This window comes from Pseudophryne corroboree, chromosome 1, assembly GCF_028390025.1.
Source record: "Pseudophryne corroboree isolate aPseCor3 chromosome 1, aPseCor3.hap2, whole genome shotgun sequence".
Lineage (NCBI taxonomy): Eukaryota > Metazoa > Chordata > Amphibia > Anura > Myobatrachidae > Pseudophryne > Pseudophryne corroboree.
The window spans coordinates 92,350,172-92,373,199 of NC_086444.1; the positions used below are offsets into that span (position 1 = coordinate 92,350,172).

Here is a 23,028-nt window from a genome sequence, read left to right on the forward strand (position 1 = left end):
GACAACATCACGGCAGTCGCCCACGTAAACAGACAGGGCGGCACAAGAAGCAGGACAGCAATGGCAGAAGCTGCAAGGATTCTTCGCTGGGCGGAAGATCATGTGATAGCACTGTCAGCAGTATTCATTCCGGGAGTGGACAACTGGGAAGCAGACTTCCTCAGCAGACACGATCTACACCCGGGAGAGTGGGGACTTCATCCAGAAGTCTTCCACATGATTGTGAACCGTTGGGAAAAACCAATGGTGGATATGATGGCGTCCCGCCTCAACAAAAAACTGGACAGGTATTGCGCCAGGTCAAGAGATCCTCAGGCAATAGCTGTGGACGCTCTGGTAACACCGTGGGTGTTCCAGTCAGTGTATGTGTTCCCTCCTCTGCCTCTCATACCAAAAGTACTGAGAATTATACGGCAAAAGGGAGTAAGAACGATACTAGTGGCTCCGGATTGGCCAAGAAGAACTTGGTACCCGGAACTTCAAGAGATGCTCACGGAGGATTCGTGGCCTCTACCTCTAAGACGGGACCTGCTTCAGCAGGGACCGTGTCTATTCCAAGACTTACCGCGGCTGCGTTTGACGGCATGGCGGTTGAACGCCGAATTCTAAGGGAAAAAGGCATTCCGGAAGAGGTCATTCCTACACTGGTAAAAGCCAGGAAGGAGGTGACTGCACAACATTATCACCGCATTTGGAGAAAATATGTTGCGTGGTGTGAGGCCAGGAAGGCCCCCACGGAGGAATTTCAACTGGGTCGATTCCTACATTTCCTGCAAACAGGATTGTCTATGGGCCTCAAATTGGGGTCCATTAAGGTTCAAATTTCGGCCCTGTCGATTTTCTTCCAGAAAGAATTGGCTTCAGTTCCTGAAGTCCAGACTTTTGTAAAAGGAGTACTACATATACAGCCCCCGGTTGTGCCCCCAGTGGCACCGTGGGATCTTAATGTAGTCTTGGATTTTCTCAAATCCCATTGGTTTGAGCCGCTCAAATCGGTGGAGTTGAAGTATCTTACATGGAAAGTAACCATGCTACTGGCCCTGGCTTCAGCCAGGAGAGTATCAGAATTGGCGGCTTTATCATATAAGAGCCCATATCTGATTTTCCATACGGACAGGGCAGAACTGCGGACGCGTCCTCATTTTCTGCCTAAGGTGGTGTCAGCGTTTCACCTGAACCAGCCTATTGTGGTGCCTGCGGCTACTAACGAGTTGGAGGATTCCAAGTTGTTGGACGTGGTCCGGGCATTGAAAATATATATTTCAAGAACGGCGGGAGTCAGAAAGTCTGACTCACTGTTTATATTGTATGCACCCAACAAGATGGGTGCTCCTGCTTCTAAGCAGACGATTGCTCGTTGGATTTGTAGCACAATTCAACTTGCACATTCTGTGGCAGGCTTGCCACAACCTAAATCTGTCAAGGCCCATTCCACAAGGAAAGTGGGCTCATCCTGGGCGGCTGCCCGGGGAGTCTCGGCATTACAACTCTGCCGAGCTGCTACTTGGTCAGGGGCAAACACGTTTGCAAAATTCTACAAATTTGATACCCTGGCTGAGGAGGACCTTGAGTTCTCTCATTCGGTGCTGCAGAGTCATCCGCACTCTCCCGCCCGTTTGGGAGCTTTGGTATAATCCCCATGGTCCTGACGGAGTCCCCAGCATCCACTTAGGACGTTAGAGAAAATAAGAATTTACTTACCGATAATTCTATTTCTCGTAGTCCGTAGTGGATGCTGGGCGCCCATCCCAAGTGCGGATTGTCTGCAATACTTGTACATAGTTATTGTTACAAAAAAATCGGGTTGTTATTTGTTGTGAGCCGTCTGTTCAGAGGCTCCTACGTTTGTCATACTGTTAACTGGGTTCAGATCACAAGTTATACGGTGTGATTGGTGTGGCTGGTATGAGTCTTACCCGGGGTTCAATATCCTTCCTTATTGTGTACGCTCGTCCGGGCACAGTATCCTAACTGAGGCTTGGAGGAGGGTCATAGGGGGAGGAGCCAGTACACACCACCTAATCCTAAAGCTTTATTTTTGTGCCCTGTCTCCTGCGGAGCCGCTATCCCCCATGGTCCTGACGGAGTCCCCAGCATCCACTACGGACTACGAGAAATAGAATTATCGGTAAGTAAATTCTTATTTAAACTAAGGTGAGATTCATACCAGCTCACACCTCACCCATGCCACAGAACATGGCATTCAACCGAACACAGTCCAACGGCATGAACAATTGCAGCATCAGGCTGGCAATAAACGTAACACAACATATGTGTAACCATAAGTATTAACTGCAGATACAGTACGCACCGGGAGGGGCGCCCAGCATCCTCTACGGACTAAGAGAAAAGAATTTAGCTGTAGGTATTAAAATTCTTTTTTCTCATACGTCCTAGAGGATGCTGGGGTCATCATAGAACCATGGGGTTATACCAAAGCTCTAGAACGGGCGGGAGAGTGCGGACGACTTTGCAGCACCGATTGACCGAACTTAAGGTCTTCATCGGCCAAGGTGTCAAACTTGTAGAACTTTGCAAAAGCGTTTGACCCCGACCAAGTAGCTGCTCGGTAAAGTTGCAATGCCGAGACCCCCCGGGCAGCCGCCCAGGATGAGCCCACCTTCCTAGTGGAATGGGCCTTCACTGATTCCGGTAATGGCAATCCAGCCGTGGAATGGGCCTGCTGAATCGTGTTACAGATAGTGATGAGCGGGTTCGGTTCGTCGGAATCCGAACCCGCCCGAACTTCACCTTTTTTTGCATGGATCCGAGCAACTCGGATCCTCCCGCCTTGCTCGGTTAACCCGAGCGCGCCCGAACATCATCATCCCGCTGTCGGATTCTCGCGAGATTCGGATTCTATATAAGGAGCCGCGCGTCGCCGCCATTTTTCACTCGTGCATTGGAAATGATAGTGAGAGGACGTGGCTGGCGTCCTCTCAGTTTCTATGTTCACGGGGCTGCAAATATCTGTGCTCAGTGTGCTGCAAATATCTGTGCTCAGTATGCTGCAAATATCTGTGCTCAGTGTGCTGCAAATATCTACGTTCTCTGCCTGAAAAACGCTCCATATCTGTGCTCAGTGTGCTGCAAATATCTGTGCTCACACTGCTTTATTGTGGGGACTGGGGACCACCAGTTTATATAGGAGGAGTACAGTGCAGAGTTTTGCTGACCAGTGACCACCAGTATTATACGTCCTCTGCCTGAAAAAACGCTCCATATCTGTGCTCAGTGTGCTGCAAATATCTGTGCTCACACTGCTTTATTGTGGGGACTGGGGACCACCAGTATTATATAGGAGGAGTACAGTGCAGAGTTTTGCTGACCAGTGACCACCAGTGACCACCAGTATTATACGTTCTCTGCCTGAAAAACGCTCCATATCTGTGCTGTGTGCTGCAAATATCTGTGCTCACACTGCTTTATTGTGTTGACTGGGGACCACCAGTATTATATAGGAGGAGTACAGTGCAGAGTTTTGCTGACCAGTGACCACCAGTATTATACGTTCTCTGCCTGAAAAACGCTCCATATCTGTGCTGCATTGTAGTATATATACTTATATAGTAGGAGTACAGTGCATAATTTTGCTGACTACCAGTATATAATATATAGCAGTACGGTACAGTAGGCCACTGCTCTACCTACCTCTGTGTCGTCAAGTATACCATCCATCCATACCTGTGGTGCATTTCAGTTTTGCACAGTTTGCTGACCACCAGTATATAATATTTAGCAGTACGGTACAGTAGGCCACTGCTCTACCTACCTCTGTGTCGTCAAGTATACTATCCATCCATACCTGTGGTGCATTTCAGTTTTGCACAGTTTGCTGACCATCAGTATATAAAATATAGCAGTACGGTACAGTAGGCCACTGCTCTAGCTACCTCTGTGTCGTCAAGTATACTATCCATCCATACCTGTGGTGCATTTAAGTTGTGCGCAGTATATATATAGTAGTAGGACAGTGCATTGCCACTCCTAGATGGGCCAGGTGTTTGTGTCGGCCACTTGGGTCGCTTAGCTTAGTCACACAGCTACCTCATTGCACCTCTTTTTTTCTTTGCACCATGTGCTGTTTGGGGACTATTTTTTAAATCTGCCATCCTGTCTGACACTGCAGTGCCACTCCTAGATGGGCCAGGTGTTTTTGTCGGCCACTTGGGTCACTTAGCTTAGTCACACAGCTACCTCATTGCACCTCTTTTTTCTTTGCATCATGTGCTGTTTGGGGACTGTTATTTTAAATCTGTCATCCTCTCTGACACTGCAGTGCCACTGCTAGATGGGCCAGGAGTTTGTGTCGGCCACTTGGGTCGCTTAGCTTAGCCATCCAGCGACCTTGGTGCACCTCTTTTTTTCTTTGCATCATGTGCTGTTTGGGGACTATTTTTTTTAAATCTGCCATCCTGTCTGACACTGCAGTGCCACTCCTAGATGGGCCAGGTGTTTGTGTCGGCCACTTGGGTCGCTTAGCTTAGCCATCCAGCGGCCTTGGTGCACCTCTTTTTTTCTTTGCATCATGTCATGTTTGGGGACTATTTTTTAAATCTGCCATCCTGTCTGACACTGCAGTGCCACTCCTAGATGGGCCAGGTGTTTGTGTCAGCCACTTGGGTCGCTTAGCTTAGTCACACAGCTACCAACTTGCACCTCTTTTTTTCTTTGCATCGTGTGCTGTTTGGGGACTATTTTTTAAATCTGCCATTCTGTCTGACACTGCAGTGCCACTCCTAGATGGGCCAGGTGTTTGTGTCGGCCACTTGGGTCGCTTAGCTTAGTCACACAGCTACCTCATTGCACCTCTTTTTTCTTTGCATCATGTGCTGTTTGGGGACTATTTTTTTGAAGTGCCATCCTGTGTGACACTACAGTGCCACTCCTAGATGGGCCAGGTGTTTGTGTCGGCCACTTGGGTCACTTAGCTTAGCCATCCAGCGACCTTGGTGCACCTCTTTTTTTCTTTGCATTATATGCTGTTTGGGGACTATTTTTTAAATCTGCCATCCTGTCTGACACTGCAGTGCCACTCCTAGATGGGCCAGGTGTTTGTGTCAGCCACTTGGGTCGCTTAGCTTAGCCATCCAGCGACCTCGGTGCAAATTTTAGGACTAAAAATAATATTGTGTGGTGTGAGGTGTTCAGAATAGACTGGAAATGAGTGGAAATTATGGTTATTGAGCTTAATAATACTATGGGATCAAAATGACCCCCAGATTCTATGATTTAAGCTGTTCTTGAGTTTTTTTTGTAAAAAAAACACCTGAATCCAAAACACACCCGAATTCGACAAAAAAATTTCAGGGAGGTATTGCCAAAACGCGTCCGAATCCAAAACACGGCCGCGGAACCGAATCCAAAACCAAAACACAAATCCCGAAAAATTTCCGGTGCACATCACTAGTTACAGATCCAGGGGGCAATTCTGAGTTGATCACAGCAGCAAGTTTGTTAGCAATTGGGCAAAACCATGTGCACTGCAGGGGAGGCAAATATAACATTTGCAGAGAGAGTTAGATTTGAGTGGGTTATTTTGTTTCTGTGCAGGGTAAATACTGGCTGCTTTATTTTTACACTGCAATTTAGATTTCAGTTTGAATACACCCCACCCAAATCTAACTCTCTCTGCACATGTTATATCTGCCTTTCCTGCAGTGCACATGGTTTTGCCCAACTGCTAACAAAGTTCCTGCTGCGATCAACTCAGAATTAGGCCCCCAGCGCGCAATGGTCTGCTTAGAAGCAGGACACCCAACCTTGTTGGGAGCATACAGGACAAACAGAGCTTCTGTTTTCCTAATCTGAGCCGTTCTGGCGACATAAATCTTCAAAGCTCTCACCACATCCAGAGATTTTGACTCAACAGAGGCGTCAGTAGCCACAGGTACCACGATAGGTTGGTTTATGTAAGGGAGCTTGTATTTCAAAGTGTAGCTTGGATTTGTAAGTGTATGTGAGTTGGAATTTAAAAAAACACAAAGAATTGGGCGCTAATGTTTAAATTGAATGTATAGCCGCACGTTCCTGGGGCTTGGTTCCTTTTCCACCATTTACATACAACCAGAAAAGACAAAAAGATTGGAACTGCGCTTAGCATTCAATTAAAGATTTTATTAATTCCCATAAATAAAAAGAGTAAAAAAATGTATATATCTATACAATTACCGGCCGGGTTTCTTATATCCCACAAATCTAAACAAGAAAAATTTAAATATGCATACAGCATTTAGTGCTACTATAGCACATAACTATTTCACATAGAGAGATTCTCTCCTAAAAACATGTGTTAAAACATTAGTGCACATAAGGAAACTCCACTGATTGAAATAACTGCTCTCAGATGACTCCTATAACATTGCAGGCGTCCCTGCAATGTAGGGTAATTAGTATACTGTCCGTTTGTTTTTATGACAGAAAGAGATTAGTGGGTTAATACTTCAGTCACTTATTCAGCACTGTCCCAAGGATCAGATAGGGGAGCGTACTCCCTATTCCCCCTTAGCACTGGGGTCCAGATGTCCGGGTACTGAGTACCTTAATGTACTGATGAGACAGCATATAATTGATTGAAGAATTGATTAAGCCAGCCGGCTGTCAACTCACTTTTATCCACATACGCGTTTCTCCACCTTAGTATGTCCTCGGCGGCTTCCTCAGTACGCTCCCCTATCTGAGTTACGTTGCACCGTATTTAGAGGCAGCAGATGTACCCTAGTGCTAAAGGGAATGTTATATTATGAGCTTGATGCTATTATACTGATATTACTGCTTTGCTGACCGTCGATCTTTTGGGACGTTATTATACCTGGGTTTATGACATCTTACTCAGAGGCAGCTGTGACAATCCAGTATCAAAAGGAAGGATATTTCACAAGCCTGGCAATATTGCTTTAACAAAACTGCTTTACTAACCCTTGATCCTTGGGACAGTGCTGAATAGGTGACTGAAGTATTAACCCACTAATCTCTTTCTGTCATAAAAACAAACGGAAAGTATACTAATTACCCTACATTGCAGGGACGCCTGCAATGTTATAGGAGTCATCTGAGAGCAGTTATTTCAATCAGTGGAGTTTCCTTATGTGCACTAATGTTTTAACACATGTTTTTAGGAGAGAATCTCTCTATGTGAAATAGTTATGTGCTATAGTAGCACTAAATGCTGTATGCATATTTAAATTTTTCTTGTTTAGATTTGTGGGATATAAGAAACCCGGCCGGTAATTGTATAGATATATACATTTTTTTACTCTTTTTATTTATGGGAATGAATAAAATCTTTAATTGAATGCTAAGCGCAGTTCCAATCTTTTTGAGTTGGAATTTAGCAGAAGGTGAGTTAGAATACAGAAAAAGCAGGAGCTGGAAGCCGAGTGAAAAGGAGGTGCAGTGAGCTGGAACAACTGCAACTGCTAAGTGGGGTATCGGTGCCTCAGGAGAGGTCCCACTCAGAGGGGGCACTGGAGTACTACGGCTGCATAAAAGCGAAAGACCAAGGACCACACAAAGACAGATAAATATAAGCCAGCTTAATTATTGTATAAGTGAGTGTTTACCCAGATTGTTTGTCTTCTACTTTTTCTTTTTGCTTCTTTTTCTTTGAGAGTAACAGGGAGTTAGACCTTACAAACAATATGGGAGGGGCTGTGATTGGGGACCTCACTCAGTGCATGTTGTGCAAGATGTATGCACACCTTGAGCTACCGGACCAGTGTGATTACATCTGCACGAGGTGTGTGCGAAAGGTTGCCCTGGAAGCCCAGGTAACTGATCTAGAGCAAACCGTTACGCGATTGAGGGAGATTCACAATCTCGAGCAAAGTTTAGACAGAACGGTCGAGGAGTTGCGGGAGGGGTCACTGGTAGAAGAGGATGATGATCAGGTAGCCAGCTGGGTCACAGTTAGAAGGAAGAAAAAGAGGGGGAGGCTCGACATCTCTGAACTATCAAACCTGAACAAATTTTCCCGACTGGACGAGGAATCTGAGGATGATAGTGAAGAAATGACGGTGCCGGAGGAGACTGCTCCCTCTAGCGTCCAGAGGAGCGGTCCCTTTGGCGCAGTTGGGATAAAAGATAGTGAGGTACCTAGTCAGATGGTGGTGATAGGGGATTCTATCATCAGGAAGGCAGATAGGGCAATCTGCTACCGGGACAGTGATCGCCATAGAGTCTGTTGTCTCCCGGGTGCTCGGGTACGGCACATCGTGGACCGGGTAGATAGATTGTTGGGAGGGGCTGGGAAAGACCCGGCGGTCTTGGTGCATGTTGGCACCAATGACAAAGTTAGCGGAAGGTGGGATGTCCTTAAGAAAGACTATAGAGACTTAGGAAAGAAACTTAAGGCAAGGACATCTAAGGTAATATTCTCCGAAATATTACCCGTGCCACGCGCTAGTCCAGGGAGGCAGCGGGAGATTAGGGAGGTAAATGTGTGGCTTAGCGATTGGTGCAGGAAAGAGGGGTTTGTGTTCCTGGAACACTGGGCGGACTTCTCAGTCAGGCGCCATCTCTTTTGTCGTGATGGATTGCACCTGACTGAGGAGGAGGCAGGGGTGCTGGGGGGAAGGATGGTTAGAAGGTTGGAGGAGATTTTAAACTAGGAGCCTGGGGGGAGGGTTTAGCTAGAAACTACGGGTCATGCAGTGAGAATAGTGGGGATGGCGGTAGTAAACGAAATGGGGGAGAAGTTGGGGGGAGGGTAAGAGCAGGCGGTAAGGTTACTAACATGGGTACTAAAAGAGATTTTACCAAAGCACTAACCAATGACGATTACAGGTCATCATTGCTACATAAGGTGAAAGGGGTGGTCTTCTGTATGCCGAATGTCGGGATCCCAGCACACAGTATACCGGTGCCGGTATACCAACACCCGGCATACCGACAACTATTCTCCCTCGTGAGGGTCCACGACCCCCCTGGAGGGAGAATAAAATAGTGTGGCGCACGTGGCGCGCCACCGTGCCTGCAGCGTGGCAAGCGCAACGAGCCCGCAAGGGGCTTCTTTGTGCTCGCCATGTTGTCGGTATGCTGGCGGTCGGGCTCCCGGCGCCGGTATGCTGGGAGCCGGGAGCCCGAGCTTCGGCATACCGTACGACACCCGGTGAAAGATGTCCCTAACGCAAGGGAAAATACTTATCTTAGTTGTATGTATGTAAACGCTAGAAGCATTACTGGTAAAAAGGGTGAACTAGAAATACTTGCAGCAAGCAAACAGTATGATATTATAGGCATTACTGAAACTTGGTGGGAGGAATCTTATGATTATCTAGAGGGCTATATACACTGTTTAGGAGAGACAGACTAAATAAAAAGGGTGGAGGGGTGTGTCTTTACGTAAAGCCGTTTTGAAAACCTGATATACGGGAAGATATTCAGGAGAGGACTGTAGACACTGTCGACACATTATGGGTAGAAATTGCATGCGGGGAAAAAGGAATAAAAAAGTTAGTACAGGTTGAGTATCCCTTATCCGAAATGCCTGGGACCAGAGGTATTTTGGATATCGGATTTTTCCGTATTTTGGAATAATTGCATACCATAATGAGATATCATGGTGATGGGGCCTAAATCTAAGCACAGAATGCATTTATGTTTCATATACACCTTATACACACAGCCTGAAGGTAATTATAGCCAATATTTTTTATAACTTTGTGCATTAAACAAAGTGTCTACATTCACACAATTCATTTATGTTTCATATACACCTTATACACACAGCCTGAAGCTCATTTAATACAATATTTTTAATAACTTTGTGTATTAAACAAAGTTTGTGTACATTAAGCCATCAAAAAACAAAGGTTTCATTATCTCACTCTCACTCAAAAAAGTCCGTATTTCGGAATATTCCGTATTTCGGAATATTTGGATAAGGGATGCTCAACCTGTATTGGGTGTATGCTATAGGCTGCCTGGGATTAACGTATTTGATGAGGAATTGTTACTAAAGCAAATTGAAAGAGCAGCAGGAGTAGGAGACATAGTAGTGATGGGAGATTTTAACTATCCAGAAATAAACTGGAAAAATGATTCATGTGATACTGCTAGGGGCAAAATGTTTTTAAACACACTTAATGATAACTACTTAGTTCAACTAATTGAGGAACCAACTAGGTACAATGCAATCTTAGACCTGGTATTAACAAACAATAGGGATTTGGTATCAGGTATTATAGTAGGGGAACCCATAGGAAACAGCGACCACAATATGGTCACATTCAATATCAGTTTTCATAAGCAGCCCTATACTGGCTCAACTAGGACTCTAAACTTTAGCAAAGCAAATTTTGAAAAGATGAGGGTATTTTCAGGGATAATGAATGGGAAGGTTTGTTTTTAGGAAAAAATACTACGGAGAAATGGGAGGTACTAAAATTCCTGCTAGCTAAAAATACTCTCAAATTTATTCCTACGAGCAGCAACAAAAGGAATAAAAATCATAAACCGATGTGGCTTAACAAAAAGATAAAGGAATTTATGGGCAAGAAAAGGTGAGCATTTAAAAAATACAAATCTGACGGGGAAGCAGAGTCATTTCAGCACTATAAGGAATGTAACAAATTTTGCAAAAAGGAAATAGGAGCGGCTAAAGTAGAAACTGAAAAACTATCAGCAAAGGAAAGCAAAGCGAATCCCAAAAAATTATTTAAATACATTAATAGCAAGAGATTAAAGAAGGAGAGTATAGGTCCTTTAAAAGACAAGTTGGGAGTATTAAGCAAAAATGATAATGACATAGCGGACACACTAAATGAGTTTTTTTCAACAGTATTTACTAGAGAGGACCCAATTCAGGGACTAACACATAATCTCAATAATGAGAATATCCCACTGATAGGTACTTATTTAAGTGAGGAAGTAGTCTGTGACCGATTAAAACATTTAAAGATTAATAAGTCGTGTATCAGGAGTATACCGCACAGGGGAATAATAAGATATGAAGTGGATAATATGATAACCAAAATGTAATGAGTGAGGAAGGAAAACCAATGTTTTCTAATCAATCTTAAATTTGGTGGTGCACCCTGTCATGCAACAGGAAAGGAGAAAAGAAGACTCTTTTGTGGGTGCACTCTTAAGTATTTTTGAAGTTTCAGAGGAAACAATGATATTCTATTAAAAATATAATTTTTATTAACAAGATCAAATAAAATGGAATAGTAGTTGGATATACAAATAAGTAAAAGAGAAAAAAGGAACACAGAACAAATATTACTAGTATAAATACTAAATAACGGTTCCGAACTGTCTGGGTTTCAAATACAGATTCATCTCAATTGAACGCCTGAAAATGAATGCTCTTGGAGTAATTTATTATTTATTTATTAACAGTTTCTTATATAGCGCAGCATATTCCGTTGCGCTTTACAATTACAACAGCAGTAATAGAACAAAACTGGGTAAAAACAGACAGACAGAGGTAGGAAGGCCCTGCTCGCAAGCTTACAATCTATAGGGAAATAGGCATAGATACACAAGGATAGATGCTACCTATTGCATAATGGTCCACCAGATTGCTAGGTTCTTAATGGGTTGTATGATGATACCCCACAAAGTTATCCAAGTGTCAGGAGGGTGTGAGACTAAAGAAATACAAGATATGTGATGTTATGAATACTCTATAGAGGATGTAATTAGATAGGGAAGCACTGAAGGTTATGTGGGTGGGTCTGGAATTTGATAGGCTTGTCTGAAGAGGTGAGTTTTCAGGGAACATTTAAAGGTTTGGAGACTAGAGGCGAGTCTTACTGTGCGTGGGAGGGCATTCCACAGAGTGGGTGAAGCCCGGATAAAGTCCTGTAATTTTGAGTGTGAACAAGTAATGCGTGTGGATGAGAGACGTAGATCTTGTGCAGAGCGGAGAGGTCGGGTAGGGAGATATTTTGAGATGAGTGAAGAGATGTATGTTGGTGCAGTTCGATTAATAGCCTTGTATGTGAGTAAAAGTATTTTATATTTAATACGGTAGAATACCGGTAACCAATGGAGGGACTGACAGAGCGGATCTGCAGACGATGAACGTCTGGCAAGGAAGATTAGCCTCGCAGCTGCATTCAAAATGGATTGTAGTGGTGAGAGCCTATGTTTGGGAAGACCGGTCAGGAGACTATTACAATAATCAATGCGGGAGATAATGAGAGCATGGATTAGAGTTTTTGCTGTGTCTTGTGTAAGATAAGGGCGTATTTTGGATATGTTTCTTAGATGTATGTAACATGATCTTGAGACAGATTGAATGTGGGTAACAAAGGACAGTTCAAAGTCAAGAATGACACCTAGGCAGCGAGCTTGTGGGGTAGGGGTGATTGCAGAGTTCTCAACAGTGATAGAGATATCAGGTTGGAAACTACTATTGGCCGGTGGAAATATAATTAATTCTGTTTTGGAAATATTAAGTTTGAGGTGGCGAGATGTCATCCAAGATGAAATGGCAGAAAGGCATTCAGTGACACGGCCCAATACAGATGGTGACAAATCAGGGGAGGATAGGTAGATTTGAGTATCATCCGCATACAGATGGTACTGAAATCCGAAAGAGTTGATTAGTTTGCCAAGAGATGTGGTATAGATAGAGAAAAGCAGAGGACCTAGGACTGAGCCTTGCGGTACTCCAACTGAGAGAGGTAGCGAAGGAGAGGTGGAATCAGAGAAACGAACACTGAAGGAGCGATTAGATAGGTAGGATAAGAACCAAGAAAGGGCTGTGTCCTGAATACCTAGGGATTGTAGTGTTTGTATGAGAAGAGAGTGGTCAACAGTGTCAAAAGCAGCAGAGAGATCAAGGAGAATAAGTAGAGAGAAATGTCCTTTAGATTTAGCAGTGACCAAATCATTCACTACCTTAGTCAGTGCTGTCTCTGTGGAGTGTTGGGCACGAAATCCTGACTGAAGTGGGTCCAGTAGGCTGTGTGAGTTAAGAAAGTGTGTGAGGCGAGTGTAGGCAAGTCTCTCCAGTAGCTTGGAGGGGCATGGGAGCTGAGAGATGGGACGGTAGTTAGAGAGAGAGTTCGGGTCAGAGTTTTGTTTTTTCAGAATGGGAGTAATCACTGCATGCTTGTATAGAGAAGGAAAGATACCAGTAGACAGGGAGAGATTACAGATTTTCGTTAAGGTTGGGATGAGCACAGTAGACAGAGCTTTACTAATTTGTGAGGGTATAGAGTCAAGGGGAGAGGTATTAGAGTAGGCAGATGAAAAGAGTGCAGATACTTCATCTTCATTTGTAGGATCAAAGGAAGAGAAGGTGTTAGAGGGTTCAGGCAGGGAATTGAGCAGGTCACTTGCTGTGGAAGAGCATACCATTTCATTTCGGATCTTGTCAATCTTGTCCTTGAAATAGGAAGCAAGATCTTGCGCACTGACAGTGGCTGGTGGGTTAGGTGAGGGAGGTACAAGAAGTGATTTAAATGTATTAAAAAGTCGCTTGGGGTTAGAGGCTTGAGCAGAGATGAGAGATTGAAAATATGTTTGTTTGGCAGTGTCCAGAGCAGTACGATAAGAGTGGTAGGTGGTCTTATATGTGAGAAAGTCACTTGAACTACGAGATTTACGCCACTGGCGTTCAACTTTTCGTGAGAGTTTTTGTAAGTGTCTAGTGTATTTAGAGTGCCACGGTTGACATCTAAGTCTACGTGGAGTGTGATGGGTAGCTGGAGCCACTTCATCAAGTGCTGTTACTAGAGTTTGGTTAAGGTGTGACACCGCAGTCTCTGGAGAGGTGAATGTAGAAATTGGTGAAAGCAGTGGTTGCAGAGAGGTAGATAGTTGTTGAAAATTAATAGCGTTAATATTTCTGCGGGTAAGAGGTGTCCTTGTAGACTTTAGGGACATGGAGTTTGAAGTAATGGAGGAGAGCATGCATGTGATAAGGTTGTGATCTGAGAGAGGGAAAGGAGTGTTAGTGAGTTCAGAAACAGAGCATAGTCTGGTGAATACAAGATCCAGGCAGTGGCCCTCCTGATGAGTAGGGGAGTCAGTCCTTTGGGAGAGGCCAAGAGAGGAGGTTAGAGATAGTAGTTTAGAGGCATGGGGAGATTGTGGACTGTCAATAGAGAGATTGAAATCACCCATAATGATGGTGGAGATGTCAGAGGATAGAAAGTGAGGGAGCCATGCAGAAAATTCTTCCAGAAACTTTTTGGGTTGCCCAGGTGGGCGATAGATAGCTGCAACACGCAGAGAGAAAGGGGTGAAAATCCTAATAGAGTGTACTTCAAAGGATGTAAATGTGAGTGAGGGAACAGGTGGTAAAACAATGTGCGTGTAAGATTTGGACAGTAATATTCCAACACCCCCTCCTTTGAGATTACCAGGCCTGGGGGTGTGTGTGAAGTGGAGGCCACCATGTGACAGTGCTGCAGGGGAGGCAGTGTCTGATTGTGTGAGCCAGGTTTCTGTTATAGCCAGCATATTGAATTTGTTTGCTATGAAAAGGTCATGAATAGCTGTTAATTTGTTGCAAACAGAGCGTGCATTCCATAAAGCACATTTTAGTGACTTGGAGGTAGATGGGAGACATGTGATGTTGATAAGGTATGTTGATTTTATATTCCGTTGTGAATCAGCTGAATGTGAGCGTGGTATGTGGATGGGACCTGGATTTGGGGATATGTCACCAGCTAGTAGAAGCAGAAGAAGAGAGAGATAGGTATAGTTGGGGGAGGTGTGTGATAGTTTCTTATGGTGACAGGTAGAGGATGTGACAGTTAGTGTACATAGATAGGTTAAAAGCTCATGAGTGTTAATAAGAGGGGAGTGGATTAATGAGGCTGCAATGTGTACAGAGCGATACATAACAGGTATAGTGAAGGACGATGTCATTTTATAGAGGATACCATGAAGTACTATGAGGAAAAACAGTTTGTGGAGCATGGTGTTTATAAAGAGAAAAGTATAGATAGGAAAAGGCTTATGGAAATTGTTAATTAAATTGTAGATTTACCTGCTTTCCAATGTTTTTCAATGTTTGTTCAACTGTTGGTTTAACTGTTCTTTTTAAAATTTCCTAACTTTGTAATTTCCAAACTTCGTATATTTCTAAACTTCATACAACTGCCCCGCAGACAACTGCCCCATAACTGAATGCTAACATATACTAGTTCTAATTTACAAAGGCTTCAGCTGAAGCTAATTGGACATCTAATCAAAGGGCTTATATTACCCTGTGTTAAGTAAACACCAGTCCATGTATGCTAATAAACTCCACTCCACTGACCAACATCAATACAAGAGATAATATCAGCTATAAGCAAGTACTAATATTCTACAAATACAATTACATACACTGCTAAAATATACATTGGTGTGAATAGAGATCAAGAGTAATAGTTTGCAGGAATCAGCAAGCAGAGATTGACATACATTTGAAAATATAGCATGAAGATGTCTGTGGGTTAATGCAGAGGTGTAGGGATCAGCAAGCAGAGATCGACATACATTTGAAAATATAGCATGAAGATGTCTGTGGGTTAATGCAGAGGTGTAGGGATCAGCAAGCAGAGATCGACATACATTTGAAAATATAGCATGAAGATGTCTGTGGGTTAATGCAGACGTGTAGGGATCAGCAAGCAGAGATCGACATACATTTGAAAATATAGCATGAAGATTAATGTAGAGTAATGCAGGTTAGGAAACAATGACACCTCAATGATGTTAATAATTCTGGTCAGCTACAATTACTTGTTACTTGTATTGAGAGAGGATAGAAAAGACAGAATAAGCAAGATGAATCTGCTGTCAGTGTTAGACGCTGAGCATGACCGTCCAAATCTTCTACTGAACTGAGTATTCCTCAAGAGTCTCCCACTTGAGTACTAACCCAGCCCAACACTGCTTAGCTTCCAAGATTGGAAGGATTAGGGCGTTGCCAGTGTGGTATGAAAGTAGAAGGAGTATCTAATGTTAATGGGCTCTGGAATCACTGATGAGAGTTCACAAATTATTGTAGATAATAGAATAGATAGTGGTTGGAAGAACTACAGAACTCTTTCGAAAGGATACAGCCACCAATAGCATTTTGTACCAGACTAGCTCATATTTCCCGCCAACTATCGAAAGTATCCCCAAAGAGGAATTCCTTCGTCTTAGACGGAATTGTACAGAGGATAATGTGTATAAACAGAAGAGCAGAAAACTCATGACAAGGCTGCAGGCTCGGGGATACAGTAAACGTTCCCTAAAAAGAGCCCAACACTCTGTCTTGAAAATTAATAGGGAATCCCTGATTTTCCAAGACAAACCTCAAGAGGAAAAAGCTGATGCTAAGATTCGGTTTGTAGGTACCTTCTGTCCAGAATGGCGCCTATTAAAAAACGCCATCCAAAAACATTTTCCTGTCTTACATTTAGATCCAGAGTTATCCCCCCTACTGGATTCCACCCTACAAATCAGTTGGAGGAGATCTAAGAACATCAAAGAAATGCTTGTTCAGAGCCATTTCTTACGTAACTCTACTACATCAAAACTCCCAAAGGGATCTTTTCCTTGTGGGCAATGCAAAGCTTGCCCACAGATCCTAATAACTGACAATGTCAAGGATAGACTCGGAAGAGATATCTCCATACAGCACTTCTTTAACTGTGACATACAAGGAATAAACTATTGTCTAACTTGCAGTTGCAATCAACGGTATGTGGGCATGACGACCAGAAAGTTTAAAATCAGAATTCTGGAACACATGGGTTCCATTAGAAATGCAGCATCGGATCTTCTGAAGGCCTAAAAAACTAACATCGGTAGCCAGACACTACCATGCTGAAAATCAAGGTTCACCCTGTGAGATGCGCGTCTTTGGGCTTGATAGAGTCCATTTAGGCATACGCGGGGCGGGGTGACCTCAGCAAAGAACTCATCAAGAAAGAAAGTGAGTGGACCTTCAAGTTAGGAGGCCTCAAACCATCAGGCTTGAATTAATATATTAATTATAGCGTGTTCCTTTAAATTACATCACTTATGATTCCGCAATAACCGTATCAGTATATTTTCTATCTTGGGTTATATACACATCCCTAGTCCATATTAATTACAGCGTGTTCCTATAAATTATATTATTCACTATTCAGCAATAACCACATCAGCACATTTTTCCATTTTGGGATGTATATACACCCCTAGTCTACATTCTATATAAAAAAAAACTCCTCTCCCCCCCTCTTATATTCACTTTCCTATTTATTTGCACTTTCACTCTTCCTTGTTAACTCATCATGTCACTTATTCCTAATCCACTCATTATGTCACCTATCCTCTATTTATATTTCATTTTTTATTTTTGGTATTAGCACTCATTAATTACATCCCTTTCAGCAGTATTTCCATTCACCTTACCATCTCCTCTTACACTTTTCAGCACTATCCCAATGCATTTTAAATCGCAATTTTAGCACTTTCCCTGGCCCTTGAATACTTTTAGAAATTAATAAGCCACATTTTATCAGTATCATAAACATAGTCATAGTACAGGATCAATACTAAATCAGTATTTCAGTTAAACGGTTGTATTCTGTTATTATAATAATAACCTTTTGGTGCCAGTACCCTTTCTCTAAATCTCAATTTTGCACGCTGCAATTCATGCATCTCCATCTTTCTTAAAGGCCCTACACACTTAAAGATTATCTGTCCAATCTGGCTGATTGGAAAGAAAATCTGGCAATGGCTGGGAGCAAATGACAATCAACAATTTGCTACCAAAATCAAGAAAATGGACAAAAACAGTTCAGATAAATTGGTTTAATGAAACAAACTTAACCAATTTGTCTTAAAGTCCATTTTTGGCTGTTTTCCAATGTTTGAGAGCAAATAGTGAATTGCTATTTGCACCCATACATTGCCAGATTTTCTTTCCAATCAGCCAGATTGGACAGATAATCTTTTAGTGTGTAGGGCCCTTTAGATATATGTCATGCCGTTTAAATCAAATTATGTCATGTTATACTTTAATAAATATTCCCAATGTGTTTTTCTCCTCTCTTTCTTAAATATATGTCATGCTGGTGAAATCAAATTATGTCATGTTCTACTTTAAAATCCCCTATGCGCTCTTTCTCCTCCTTTTTTTTTTCCTTCCTTTTTCTTGTTTACTGTTTGAATGCATGACGAGACATATATATGGAAAGATATATATGTCAGTATATATAGATGTGTCCATTTTACATTGTACCCGTACATTTAACATGCTGTCATTCAATTATTTTATATTCATTTTTATTTATATTTTAATTTCAATAGACACTTAATCGTTTTGTCTGTTTGTTCTTTTATGTTGACTCTCATGCAATGGGCCCTGGATCGAAAGTTAAATAAGGATTGAACGTAATTGATTTCGAAAAACGGTTACATCTGTACAACAATCCGAAAACGTATGACTCACCCCCCTTTTGATTGGACACTTGCCAGCCGGCACCAATATAAAGCCCGCACGAGCAAACTATGGAACAGTAAGGGACCAAGCCTGGTGAACGGGCGAAACGCGTCTTCCACACATCACTGCCTGGGGTTACAGCCGTCTCCTGACAGCCTGAGCTTTGTGCAGCCTTGTCTTATCCAGCCCAGCGTCCGCCCGGCATCCTCTGTCCATTATGCACCTCCACGACGTGGCACCTGACATCACTTTTCACCTCTGACACGGATTCAGAAAGACTTGTCACATTAAGCCCTGCGGTCACACTGTATCCCGCAACCGCAGCATGCTTCAGCGACGAGTACCTGACACCGCGTCCCATCTCTGATACGGACTCAGCAGGACCTCTCATTTAGCCCTGCGGCTACACTGCATCCCGCAACCACGGCGCGCCTCAGCGACGGGCCATTTGGACTCAGTCACGGACATATCTTGTGTACACCGTATCTTGTGCAAAACCAGCGGCCGACAGTTTCCTCCATCCTCGCGCTCAAGTAGCACGACATATGAATCCTATATTTTGGACTCGGGTAACATCCTTACATATTATCCCATTATCGTATATCTTGACGTTTATTATAGTTCCATACACTGCCTTATAAAATTGACTTATATCTGGTCTATTATGGCCGTTAGTCTCTTGATTATAAAAGGACTTTTTTCATTGGCAGCCGGTGTATAGAATCTTTCCATCTCATAATACCCAATATTGTTGAATTATACTGGGATATTGGAGCTCTAAATCTAATACATTAATTACATGTTACTGTTTCATTGTTTTCCAGAACCTCTCCTTTTCTTACTTTCTAATTTTACTTCTTTTTGATAACTTGTCCATAGAATCATTATACTCAGAATACTTATTAAGGTTATCTAATCACCTCTCATGCAATTGGAGCCTTGTTGTCACAGAACTATAATAAAGTTGCAATTTATCTTCCTCCTGATCATAGAACTGTTGTTACAAATCAGCTACTTTTTAGCCACTTGTTTCAATTATACTCAGGACATTTTTTGGAGACATAGAACATCAATCCGTTCAGTGTGAACCATATATTTGGATTATCCTTACAGGTTAAAATTTAATTTCTTTCTTTTTCCATTATTTGGTCTTGCAAACACCTTGGGTAATTTTGTACCCTACAGTTTTGAAGTTATACATGAATTAAGTCATTTTGAATATACCATTTATTTATACTTTATTCACCCAGGTTTTTCTAGCGAATTGCTGGAATTTACCATAGGTTGCTATCAAGAGCCTTTTTGGTACAAATTAATTTTTTCACCTTTCTCTGCTTTTTTCCTACTTTTATCTATTTTTCAGGACTCTCACCATTGATTCAGGGATATTTATCCCTGTCTAACATTGGCAGCAGATCCCCTATTTTTCATCTTCCAACCACTATCTATTCTATTCTCTACATTAATTCGTGAACTCTCATCAGTGATTCCAGAGCCCATTAACATTAGATACTCCTTCTACTTTCATACCACACTGGCAACGCCCGAATCCTTCCGATCTTGGAAGCTAAGCAGTGTTGGGCTGGGTTAGTACTCAAGTGGGAGACTCTTGAGGAATACTCAGTTCAGTAGAAGATTTGGACGGTCATGCTCAGGGTCTAACACTGACAGCAGATTCATCTTGCTTATTCTGTCTTTTCTATCCTCTTCTCAATACAAGTAACAAGTAATTGTAGCTGACCAGAATTATTAACATCATTGAGGTGTCATTGTTTCCTAACCTGCATTACTCCAAGAGCATTAATTTTCAGGTGTTCAATTGAGATTAATCTGTATTTGAAACCCAGACAGTTCGGAACCGTTATTTAGTATTTATACTAGTAATATTTGTTCTGTGTTCCTTTTTTCTCTTTTATTTATTTGTATATCCAACTACTATTCCATTTTATTTGATCTTGTAAATAAAAATTATATTTTTAATAGAATATCATTGTTTCCTCTGAAACTTAAAAAATACTTAAGAGTGCACCCACAAAAGCGTCTTCTTTTCTCCTTTCCTGTTGCAAGATTAATAAGTCACCAGGTCCCGATGGTCTTCACCCAAGGCTTCTAATGGAGATTCACTCTGAACTTGCAAAACCGCTATTGTTGATCCTTAAGGATTCAGTAATATCAGGTATGGTTCCCAAAGACTGGCGTATAGCGGAAGTAGTGCCTATATTCAAAAAGGGAAGTAAAGCTGAATCAGGTAATTATAGACCAGTTAGTCTTACATCTATAGTGGGCAAAGTATTGGAAGGTATTCTAAGAGATAGTATTCAGAAGTTCCTTGAAGTCAATAAGGTCATTAAAAGGAATCAACATGGGTTTATGAAGGACAGATCCTGTCAAACCAACTTACTTGGCTTTTATGAAACAGTAAGCGCAAACCTAGATCAGGGTAAAGAGGTGGATGTAATCTTTTTAGATTTTGCCAAAGCATTCGACACTGTACCACACAGGAGACTTATCTACAAGCTACAAGAAACAGGGCTAGGAAGCACAATATGCACTTGGGTCAAAAACTGGTTAGATAATAGGGAGCAGCGCATTGTGGTTAATGGATCTTTTTCAAATTGGACTGAAGTGCTAAGTGGTGTGCCGCAAGGCTCAGTATTAGGACAGCTATTGTTCAATATTTTCATTAACGACCTAACAGAAGGTCTAGAGAGCATGGTGTCAATTTTTGCAGATGATACCAAATTGTGTAAAGTTATAAATGCGGAGGGGGATGCTGAGTCGCTTCAGAACGACTTAGTTAAATTAGAAGCTTGGGCAGCGAAATGAAGAATGCGCTTCAATACAGACAAGTGTAAGGTAATGCACTGTGGTAACAAGAACAAAAAAAACACCTACCTACTAAATGGGGTAACATTAGGGGATTCTGTACTGGAAAAGGACTTAGGTGTCCTCATAGATAGCAAACTAAGCAGTAGTACCCAAAGTAGTACTGCAGCAAAGAAGGCTAATAAGATATTAGCATGCATAAAACGGGGAATTGATGCTAGGGATGAGAGTATTATACTCCCGTTATATAAATCACTTATGAGGCCTCACCTGGAATACTGTGTACAATTCTTGGCACCATACTACAAAAAGGATATCTTGGAGCTAGAAAAGGTTCAGAGGCGGGCGACCAAACTAATTAAGGGTATGGAGATGCTGGAATACGAGGAAAGGCTTGCAAGACTAGGCATATTTACACTGGAAAAGAGGAGGTTAAGAGGGGACATGATCAACATCTACAAATATATAAGGGGACAATATACAGATCTTGCGCAGGACCTGTTTTTGGTTAGATCAACACAGAGAATTCGTGGACACTCACTCAGGTTAGAGGAGAGGAGATTCCGCACAATACGGCGTAAAGTCTTTTTTACGGTAAAGACGATACGTGTTTGGAATTCCCTGCCTGAGGGAGTTGTAATGGCCGACTCAGTCAACACCTTTAAGAATGGGTTCGATAAATTCCTAATGGATAAGGATATCCAGGGTTATGGGGCATAGTCACGCACTATGGTTATCATAAAAAAGAGGGGTAAAACGTAACGGCAGTCATCAACATCAGTCAAAATTTTATACAAAATAATCCTTCATAGGAGACCACAAATCGGTTGAACTGGATGGACAATTGTCTTTTTTCAACCTTAGTTACTATGTTACTATGTTACCTTCAGTAAAAATTGCTGACGTGTCCTCAATTCAGCTCTATCTTCATGGAATATCAAATAAGGGCTCTTGTGAGACAAGGCCGCCAACTCAGACACCTGCCTTGCAGATGCCAAGGCCAACAGGATGACCACTTCCCAAGTGAGGAATTTCAACTCCACCTTCCGTAAAGGTTCAAACCAATGTGATTGAAGGAATTGCAACACCACATTAAGATCCCATGGTGCCACTAGAGGCACAAATGGAGGTTGGATGTGCAATACGCCCTTCACGAAAGTCTGAACTTCTGGAAGGGAGGCCAATTGTTTCTGAAAGAAAATCGATAAGGCTGAAATCTGAACCTTGATTGAGCCCAATTTTAGGCCCGCATCCACACCTGCTTGTAGAAAATGGAGAAACCGTCCTAGGTGAAACTCTTCTGTAGGAGCCTTCTTGGCTTCACACCAAGACACATATTTTCTCCAAATACGGTGGTAATGTATAGACGTTACCTCTTTTTTAGCCTGAATAAGTGTGGGAATGACTTCACTGGAAATACCCTTTCGGGATAGGATCTTGCGTTCAACTGCCACGCCTTCAAACGTAGCCACGGTAAGTCCTGATACACGCACGGTCCCTGTTGTAACTGGTCCTCGCGCAGGGGAAGAGGCCAGGGATCTCCTATGAGTAATTCCTGAAGATCTGGATACCAAGCCCTCCTTGGCCAGTCTGGAACAATGATAATCGCTCAAATCTTTGTTCTTTTTATGATCTTTAGAACTTTTGAAATGAGATGAAGTGGAGGGAATACATACACTGACTGAAACACCCACAGTGTCACAAGAGCATCCACTGCAATCGCTTGAGGGTCCCTTGACCTGGAACAATATCTCTGAAGCTTCTTGTTGAGATGAGAAGCCATCATGTCTACTTGAGGAATTCCCCAACGACCTGTCACCTCTGCG

At 42.5% G+C, this 23,028-nt stretch overlaps 1 protein-coding gene and 1 pseudogene across 2 annotated transcripts in view; one reads left to right on the plus strand and one right to left on the minus strand.

The window, feature by feature from the left end:
* The window catches only part of C6 (complement C6), a 162,293-nt gene that overhangs the window by 101,777 nt on the left and 37,488 nt on the right, over positions 1–23,028 (minus strand). The window lies entirely within an intron of this gene.
* On the plus strand, positions 19,893–20,011 carry LOC134949842 (5S ribosomal RNA; annotated as a pseudogene).